At 40.5% G+C, this 10,183-nt stretch overlaps 1 protein-coding gene across 1 annotated transcript in view; it reads left to right on the forward strand.

Moving 5' to 3' along the window:
• Positions 1–440: 440 nt before the first annotated feature.
• Positions 441–10,183, forward strand: part of CUX1 (cut like homeobox 1) — a 190,377-nt gene continuing 180,634 nt past the window's right edge. Inside the window, exon 1 of the mRNA XM_031060636.1 lies at positions 441–573. The gene's annotated coding sequence lies outside the window, so the exon portion shown is untranslated. The remainder of the gene's footprint in view (positions 574–10,183) is intronic.

A 10,183-nucleotide genomic window follows, 5' to 3' on the forward strand; every position in this document is an offset into this window, starting at 1 on the left:
AAAAGAGCAGGCAGGTGAAAATAAACCTGATTTGAGTATGTCCAAGATCTGCAACCTTCACTGGACTTGGGAATTTATTAGGAGGTGTATATTGTGTGCCATTGCTCCTGTCCTGTGTCATGCTGGGGTAGAACCATGAATAGTTTTGAGAAAAATGGTGATGTTTTGGTTGCAAGATGGAATGTAAAAGGCTGTAGCCCTTCATTTGCTGTTATCCAGGAGGTCAGATCTCTGGAAGCCTGGTGCTTGTTCTGTGCTGCTCCCTAGCCCTTCCATCTCATATTCCCAATAACAGGATGGATGTATGAGGGGTTTTGGGTTTTTTTATTTCTGTGACAAGCAGAGCTCTGACTGAATTTCCGTGTTTTTCTCCTTTTTTCCCTTTTTTTTTGCTTGTTTTGGGTTTTTTTGTGGGTGTTTGTTTGTTTTGTTTATTTTGTTTATGTTTATTTTTCTTTACAGAGGGAGCTCGATACCACAGCAACAATATTGGCGAACCGGCAAGATGAAAGTGAGCAGTCCAGGAAAAAACTTATTGAGCAAAGTCGTGAGTTCAAGAAAAACACTCCAGAGGTAAGGAGAAAAGCTGTCCCAGTCTCTTGCTGTAGTAGGTGGTCTTAGGCATGTAGAAGTGATGATTTCTTCTTAATGTTTATTTCTATAATTTTCTTGTATTTATTGCCAGGTCCTTATCTGCTTATTTCTGATGTTTTCCTCATCAGGGAGCTTTTGCATTCTGTAAATACTGAAATGTGGATTGATGTTTTTAGAGGAAGCATCAACACTGGCCTTCAAACAGGCTTGCTCTAAATTATATAATAATGTGAAACCTGGAGAATTGCAAAAAAAAATTCTTCACCAGTCCAAGCTCTCAGAGCGCTTGGATGCAGAAAGTGACATTTTGCTGCCTAAATAAATCTATATCAAGGGCATAACTTCAAAGATGCTCATTTTTCCATCAAAAATCACATTAAGTTTCACTGTTGATTTCACTGGAAACACAACAAGGTCAGGGCTGAGCCAAGCTCCCCTGGGAGGACAGGTGTGGGGCAAAAGCAGGGGTAAAACCAGTGGGGAAACTGGGAGAGGTGAATATGATGTGTGAGAAACTGGGAGTGCTTAAACTCCTCATGAGCAGTCACCTCAAACCCACAGATAATCTCACTTGGTTCCCTGCTGAAAGCAGAGCAGTGCTCAGGGCTGGCTGGCTCCTCTGTTTGTTTTGTGGATTTGGGTATTTTTTTCCCCTGCTGATTGCCAGCAATCTGTTCATCCAGGAATGTTGTGGCATTTCAAAGCCAGTTCCAGATAACTGATCTGCCAGCACCAACTCCTTCCAAGGCTCTTCCTGGGAGGGAAGCAGCAGGCAGCTCTCCCAACCTTCAGTGCTGCTTCTCCAGCAGCAGATGCTGCCCTGCATCCCAGGGGATGCAGCTCTTTGGGGTCTGTCCTGCTCTGCTCTCAGGGGCTCTGTCTCTCTGTGGCAGGCCCAGGGTTTTTCTTGGTGATGGTTCTGTCACACCCAGGGCATTTCTCTGGGTTTACATAAACACCCCAGAGAGCAGAGCAGGACTTGTCTGCAAATCCCTTGGCACCTCAGATTCTCGTTCATCTGAAGCCTGAGAGGATGAAAGTGCCAGGACTTGTGGGGATTAAGGAGAGTGGACAACTGGGCTTTGGAAAAGGCTTGCAGAGCTTGGGAAGGAGTGAAGTGCATTTGTTTGGGATCTGAGGGGTCAGGAGGGAGGGGAGAAGGGAAAGTACCAGCAGGGTGAGAGCCTGGCAGGGAAAACGTGGATGGTTTGGTGTTGGGAATGGTGTTGGAGCTGGGCTTTGGGTGGGAGAGCTCCCCCAGGCTCTGGGGAGGGCAGGAGGTCCCTGGGAGCTGTGCAGGCTCTGAAGAAATCACCTTTAACCCCCACAAGGCTCTCATGGTTTCAGGCTGTGGCCATGGAAAGGCTTCTTCAAACCAGTGCTGCTCCTTCCCTCACTCCTCCCCCCTTATCTCATGCCCATTACATCTCAACAGCTTCTCACAGTGATAATCACTAAACATCCTGGGGATGCTGCCCTGCATCCCTGGGGATGCTGACCCAGACAGGGGGAGCAGGAGGGACTCCTGGGGAAGAGGCAGTGTTGTTTATCTGGTGTCCTGAGGAGGCTTTTTGGGGCAGAAATCAGTTCTCTTTGGAGAAAAGAGAATTTGGGGAGTGCAGGACTTCTTAAAAGGTGTAAAAGAATTTGAAGAGTGAGTTCAGGAGCTGTGAGAGGATGAGTTGATTCCCTTTGCAAAGTATTGGGAAGAAAAGGAGGAAGGAGAGAAGTGAAAGAATATACTCAAACAGATCCTCTTGTAATTACTTTGAGATATAGTGGGAAATGCTATGCAATTAGTCCTTTCTAGTAAGGAGGATACAGAAGTTATATCATTGGATGGGAAGGTTTTAAATATTATTTTACAAAATACAATTCTGTAGCCTCTATTCTCTTCCAGAATACATGAGTTTTATTTATTCAAAAACAACACTCTGAACATCCCCAATGTTTGAGGAAATTGGGATCTCTGCTAGGTTCTACATCCTCATCTTTGTCCTGGGACCCCTATGAAACCACATTCCTTTAGAATTTGCATGAAATTTTGGGTTCTTTCTTTGTCTGCCTTCTCTGCCGTGGTGCTCTTCTGCAGCTTTGTTTCTGAAGAGCAACTTCTACTTCCTCTGACTAAGAATGAAAAAGGGATCAAAGAATTAGAAGGAAGTATCTGAACTGTAGGAACAGGCAGCTGTAACCAACCTGAGATGTAGTTTTTATCCCCAGGGGCATGGAGGGAGCTCAGATGTGGAAGGTCTGTCCTGTCCAAGGGATTTGCTGTGGTGGTGGGGGTGTCCAGCTGGAAAACTGCAGTGGATTTCCTCCTCACACAAAACTTACAGCTTGTGCAGTGTGTGTTCACCTTCAGTTGTTTTTTGCACCCCCAAAAAAGCAGGGAGGTCTGTGAATATTTCTCAAAACTTCAGCAGTTTTGGGGGCAGTTGGAAATCAGGAGGAGGGATCAGCAACTGCAGCTTTGTCTGGAAACCTCCCCAGGATGGGAAACATCCTTGAGGTGGACAGGGAATGCACAGGGGGACACTGGCATCTCCAAACTGATACATTTAAATTTCTAAAACAACCAGTGTGCTCTTTTTCATAATTAAAGAGTTCTGTGGGAGAAAACCAGCCTGGATGCAGAATGTTCTTCAGCTAGATAAAAAACCCAGTGTACAGCTCAATTTCAATTTCCACAATGAAGTAACAACTTTCTTGGCATTAAAAGAAGAAACAAAGCCACAAAGATGGAATTGTTAAATGTAACTATTTGTTTCAGAAATGTACTTTCCATTTTGTGTTGTATTGTGCCTGCATCCCTGGTTTGGGCTGTGCCAGCATCTCTTTTCCTCTGCCCTTGCCAGTCCCACCATAAATCAGGAGACAAGTGTGGATTGCCTTGACTTTCCTATTCATTGCTGCCTCTAGACTTTCCATAATATCCCCTTGAAAGTTATCTCCTGTGCAGCAGAAAAGGATTCCAGAAATTGCTAATGAAGTTGAGGAGATTTCTGTTTCTTTTTCCTTTAAAAGTTGTGACAGATCTTTTTGGGTCATTTCTGCCTTCTTTGCAAATTATCAAATTGCTGCAAAAAAAGCAATACAATGTTTTCATGTTTGGAGGAATGTCCCTAAGGCTTTTGGTATTTAAAAATGTTAAAATACTATTTCTGTCTTGGCATACTGGGAGATGACTCTGGGAAGAAGGATCTCATGTTTGGGAACTTTACGTGAACAGAAAATTCAGCAGTGGTTGTGCAGAAACTTTCAGAAAGGGTTCTTAACCTGTTATTGCAAAAATATTCTTTACCTCCTCACACCTTTTAGGAGGTCATGTCAGACCTGCTGCTCATAGATGTTTTGGAGTATTTTCAGTCTCAATTTGTTTCCCCCTGAGCAGCTACTGTGGAAGGCTGAGTCTGGTCAGGAGATTACTTGAAACATCAATTTTACATGACTGTTACTTGGAAGACATCTCCAAATATATCATGTGAATTGCCAGCCTCCATCAGATGATTATTTTCTTACAGTGACAAATCCTGAACTGTTGTGACCAACTGTGGTATTTCTGGGGTATTTTAACCTCTGTGAAATTCTTGTTTTACTTACTCCTGTCCTCATATGTCAATTCTGGTGTATATAACAGAATGCTTGAATTGCCATCTTTGAGAATTGGGGTTTTTTTAGTCTCTAAAAAATTCCAGGTGCACAGGTTAATAATTTTTGGCATGAAGTGTAGGTAGTTCCTAATGTTGCTTTTGTTTTTACCCAGATTCTTCGTTCAGTAACCACTTTTTGCTTACTTATTTCTGTTTTAAACATTGAAAAGCTTATCTAATACTTCCACTTTTAAGCCTGTTTAACCTGTAACTCTCCATTGCTTTTCTCTAGGATTTGGCCAGGTAAGCCAGGTAATATTGAGCTGTGAGGTTATTACAGGGGTCACAAGACAAAAGCCCAGCCTGGGGGACCTGGGTCAGCTGCTCTTGGGAAATGAAATAAACAACTAATTTTGTAATGGGAGATCATGAGCTCTACAAAATCAGGCAGGTGTGAGGTGCCAGAATTAGAGACAGGAGCTTGCTCTGTTGCTGTGGGCCCTGGTTTTTATCCTGATGGATAAAATAATAAATTTGAATGAGTGATTCCTCGCTGGTTTTGCCCTTTGCAGCTTCTGGGTTGTAAATGAATTCAGCTGGTGAGATTGAGAAAGTCAAGATTACCTTTAAATGCCCAAATTCCCACCAGAATCCTGTAAAGCAGATGAAAAGTTCAGTGGGCAGAGTTATGGAGGGATGTGGGAGAACCTCTAAGCACAGAAATGTAAATTCTCAAAGAAGGATGCTCTGGAAAATGGAATATGAGAAAGTGCTAGAAAACAAAATAATACCTAACACTGACTGTGTGGAGGGGGCAGCCTGCTGACCTGAGCCCTTGGTTCACCTCAAATAAATGACATTTACCTGCCTACATCAAAGCTGTTTTCCATCAGTGTCACCCAAGCAATCCCCATCCTGCTCCATCAGTTCTGCAGTGCCCCAAAGAGAGAGAAAAATGCCTGTAAAATCTTCTGTTACACAAGTAATGGTTTTATTCCTCATGTTGTGTGTCAAGGTGATGCATATCTTTAAGATCCACAACCTTTTAAAAAAATATTATAATTGTAAGTCATAAGGAACTAAAGGAAATTAAGTTATTGTGGAAGGGGGCTCCGTTTTTCAAAGTGCAAAATTCTCAAATTCTTTGTCCCCAGTGTTTCTGGACTATTCTATTGAAATAGCCAGTCTCTACAGCAAAATATAATATAATTAAGGGTAAAAAAAATTTAAATAGATCTGCTGCTTGAATTAGTTCTTGAAATGAGAGCAGAATCTTCAGAGTTGTGGGTAATGTTGATTCCCAGAGACTTTGCTCAGTCAACTTTGGTCTAGTCTGTGTGACAAAGTGGAAATGATAACAAAATCTACTGAAAACACACAGTCTGTCTGAGGATAATTGATGTTCTCAGTGTCTGTGTACAGAGGGGTGAATATTGATTTGCTGCCATCTACAGCTGGGTTGTTCCACTCCTTTTATTGTTTTCTTTTTTCCTTCCCCCCTCCTTTTTCCTTTTCCCACTTTCCTTCTTTTTTTTTTCCCCTCTTCTTTCCTTTTTATTTTTTTTTCCCTTTCCCTCCCAGTTTTCTCTTTTTTCCCCCTTTGATGAATACCTCTCCTTTAGGATAATATTTAGGTGCCATGTCCTGTCTTCCCATGTTTTTATTCTTAAGAGCTTTGTTTGCCAGGTAAATGATTTTTATGATAATTTGTACTACATGAGCTTGGCATTTCAAAAGCTAAATGGAGAAGTATATTATTATTATTATTATTATGTGACTTTTCCAGAAAAGTAATAAAATCTATTTCCATATCTTTAAATGTGATCTAAACACCAGTCTTGTGGAGTCAGAGGGGTTAAATCAGGTCCAACCTTATCCTGGATGGATTATTTAATGCATATTTCACTTTAGCATAATCTCTTTGTTCACAGGAAACCCATCACTGTTTCTAACATCTATTTCTATATTATGATCTCTTGCTGCCTTTTTATTGGAAGTGAGAGGACACTAAAACAATTATAATTCACAGTTGTATTTTTCTAGGATTCTCCTAAAACTGATCTCCATTGACCATTCCTACCATACCCAGTAAACTTCATTAATTTATTTTTTTTTAAATAATTGTCTTTATTGTCTTAAATTGTGCTGTTCCCAGCAGGGCAGGGTGGCAGCAGAATCTGTGCAATTTATTTGGGAATAACAGGCCTTGAGAAAGTCTTTTTAGCAAATGAGGCCATATTTTGGGGATTATTGCTGTGTAGGATTTCATAGTTTATGGTTTTCAAACTCCATTTGAAAGGTCTGAAACCCAGGAAAGGAGCTCCCCTGACCTGCAGACTGTGTTGTGTTTTTGGGCAGAGAAGTTTAATTTAAAGCATTTTTCTGAAACCACATGACTTAGGCCACTTTGAGTTACTCTTACTCCATTTGCTTTCAAGATACTCTTAAATCAATTTCCTACAACACATTTACCTCAAAAGTCTTCTTGTAAACCTGAAAATATATAGGCAATTACTTTATTCAGGAGCTCCAAAAATACTCAAGAGGGGGACACATCTGATGCAACCAAGCTCATTGGAGCAGTTGAACAAATTAATTCCTCTGAAATCACTTGCTGTTAGTAATGCAGATTTCTTTCATTTGGGCATTTCCTGGTTGAGCATTCTTGAGAGCTGAAAAATTCACTTTTCTTCTCCCAGCCTTGGCTGCAGGTAGTGGATTTCAGCAATGCCAAGGGTGCAGCATTTTCCATTGCAGAAAAGGAGAAAAGGGGATATTTGGGGTATTACTGTGGTTTACAAAGGGACACACTTGTAAGCAAATATTTACAAGTTAATCTCTCTTGTTAAGCCTTTGATGCTGCAGTGAGGTTCTGCTGTCGCTGGGGCTGAAAGGAGGCAAAGCAAACAGTTTGTTTTTCTTTTTCCCTGGCTCTTCTTGCCTGGGCCTGGACCTTGCAGGGCTGACCCAGTTGGAAAGTGGCCAGAGCAGGGGAGGCTTGGGGGTGAGGGCTGAAAGAGGAGAACCTTTTCAAGGTCACAACTCAAGGAAAAAACCTGAGTCTGACAGAGCATTTTGTCATCCTTCCTCCTGCAGGATGGTTGGACTTTATGTAGTGTGCATTAAGATATAATCTGATTTATTGATGTAGCATTGACTGGCTTTTAAGGGAAAATATTGTCAGTTTTTTAGTTGAAATAATGGAGATTTTTCTCACTGTGGTACCAACAATTACCAGCCATTCTTACTTTCTATTTTAGCTAAGCTAAGCATAAAACTTGGAATTTGTATGGAGATCACTCACAAAGCGAGTCTGAAGTTCAGTTCCTAAATTTCCTCTGAACAATAATAACTAATAAGTTTGACTTATTTTCAAGATTTTAAAAAATTAGTTTGACTTATTTTCAATAGTTTGACTTATTTTCAATAGTTTGACTTATTTTCAAGAATTACAAAAATAACAGGCATCAATATCCCTGCTCTTCCTTCTTATGTGTATTTACCAAGTGAAGAAATAATTAAACATCTTCACTTAGTATTTTTCCTTTTTTATTTTGTCTGTAAGCTCATCTGCACCACCTCAAAGTGACTCAGGTGTAATTAAAGGAACATATTGTTCTCATTAAAATCACAATATTGTCACAAATAACTCTTTTAACAGAGTTAGGAGTTGCCAGTTAGGAGAGATTCTTGTTGCTCTGACAGTGGATAAGTGAATAGTTGGATCTGCTTGAAAGAAAACCAGAAACTATTAATATGGGGAGTAAAAATACTCACAAACCAAATCCCCAAAGTACAAATGATAGTTTGAAGCTTTTCTATTAAACACCCTCCCAAATGTCCCAGGTTTCTGCAGGGCCACTCTGTTGTTGTCGGTTTTGGATGAAGTTGATTTTTAAGGGGAGGAATGTCTGTAAAATGCTCTTAAAACCTATTTTCTTCCAGGAATTTTGAGTGTGTTTTGCTTGCTTAAAGCAAAAAAATGCTTCCTGGTAACAATTTTAAAGCAAATTAAATGACAGATGAGAATTAGAGCAGTTGAGAGTAATTTTTATTTTGGAATTCTTTTTGCATTAACACATCTGCAGTGTTGATGAATATATGGAAAAATGAAATTGTGCTTCTATCCTGCCATGTCTCCAGTGTGACAATAAATCACCTTTTTTCCTTTTAAAACGTCTGGCCTTGTAATTTATGTTTGCATAACCCATTACTAAATTCATAGTAGGTGTTTTAGTTGGCAGGCACAATTCCAGGGATTCAGTGGACCTATTTTAATACTGAGCTTTTGTTACTGTTCATAATTATGTGTAGAAATATATGTATTTTCTTAATTATAAAAAAACAGCCTGCTTTAACTTTGGATCTCTTCTCACTTCCTCCAGACAAATAGTGCTTTAAAGCTTTGAAAGAATTAGTGCTTTTTTTGACTTGAGAAAAGAAATGGATTTACCAGGCTGAGGGTTTTTTCCAGTTTTGAAAAAGCAAAACACAAAAAAAGTAATAAAGTACAAAAAGCAAAGTTGTGATGCATCCCTGGTGCTATTTAGAATTTTTGAGGATTCTTTATATTTTATAGACCAGTTGTAAATATTTAGGGCAGCATCAAGACAGTATGCAAATAAAAGAAGTTTTATTAATAACCATTATCTGGCCTGTGGTAATAAATATGTATGACTCACATAGGAATAAACCCACCCAATAAATATAAAAGCCATACAAAACCATTAACAATTTTTAATGGACTTGCAGATGGAATAATTTAATGCAACTGTAGTTACTCAGGTTCCAGCTCCTGTAACTATTCCTCATCTCCTTGAAAGCTTTCATCTGAAATACATTGCCACCATTCAGGATTCCACCTTGTCTCTGTTTAAAACCATAAAGCTGTGGTTTCACAATTTTTGAAGCACTAATGCTTATTTATGGCCACAGTTCTGCACTTTTTAAGTACAGAGGTGGTTATTTATCTATTGAACATCCAGTGACTTTTTAAAAAGGAAGTTTTTCTTCAGAAGCAGCAGCACTATAGGCCAGTGTTGAGCAGGAAGGATGAGGAGTTGGGGAGGAGCTCTGGGGATACCTTGGGACAGATTTTTTCATTCTTGTCACCCTGGGACACTGGGGTTGTGTTCCCCATCCCTGGAAGTGTCCAAGGCCAGGTTGGATGGGTTGGAACAACCTAGATAGTGGAAGGTGTCTCTGCCCCTGTGGAACTGGATGAGCTTTAATGTCCCTTCCAACCCACCCCATCCCATGATTCTATTATTACTTATTAAGATTGAAGCTGTTAAAGGACCCAAACTTGAGACACGTCTGCCCCAAAGTGGTTTTCTTGTGGTTCTCTGAAATGGAGAAAGCAATGAAAAATGCTCAGTTCCTAAATGAAAGCAGTGTGGACTTGGATGGTAGATCCAGCACCATCACATCCCATAAAAAGCTTCTGCTGTGGTTTTCTCTGTGCTTTGTTTCCTACTGGGTAAAAACCCAGTAATTTAAATTATTTTTTAGAATATCTCAGATTTGTCAGTGCTTGTGTGTGTGGGCACCAAGGTCCTTTTAATAAAATATTGCAAAAGAAACTTGTGTTGCTGGGCTGAATGCTGATAGACGAGCTGCTCTGAGGAAAACATTCTCCAAACATTCTGCAGGTTCAAAGCTGCTTTTAATCCAAACCTTTCATCCTCTGCGAGAGGGCGCCGGGAGTGCTCTCAAAAACGCCCCAAAGTGTTCAGACTCCTGAGTCCTGTTTGTCAGAAGCCATTTGAGCCCAACTCTTCAGCACTTTCTGTGCACTTTGGGGCATGTCCACACCTGCAGTGGAGCTGTGCTAAACTGGCATGGCCATGGCTTTCAAAGGCAGCTTTAATTCCTTCCTTGGCAGCACAGGCGGCTCCTTTCAAGCTGGGACTTTGCTGCACCCAGTGCCACATCTCCCAGGCCTTAATCAGACAAATTAACCTGTTGCTGATTATCCCCTCTGCCCCTAATTCCTG

Source organism: Geospiza fortis, unplaced genomic scaffold, assembly GCF_000277835.1.
Source record: "Geospiza fortis unplaced genomic scaffold, GeoFor_1.0 scaffold425, whole genome shotgun sequence".
NCBI classification, from domain to species: domain Eukaryota; kingdom Metazoa; phylum Chordata; class Aves; order Passeriformes; family Thraupidae; genus Geospiza; species Geospiza fortis.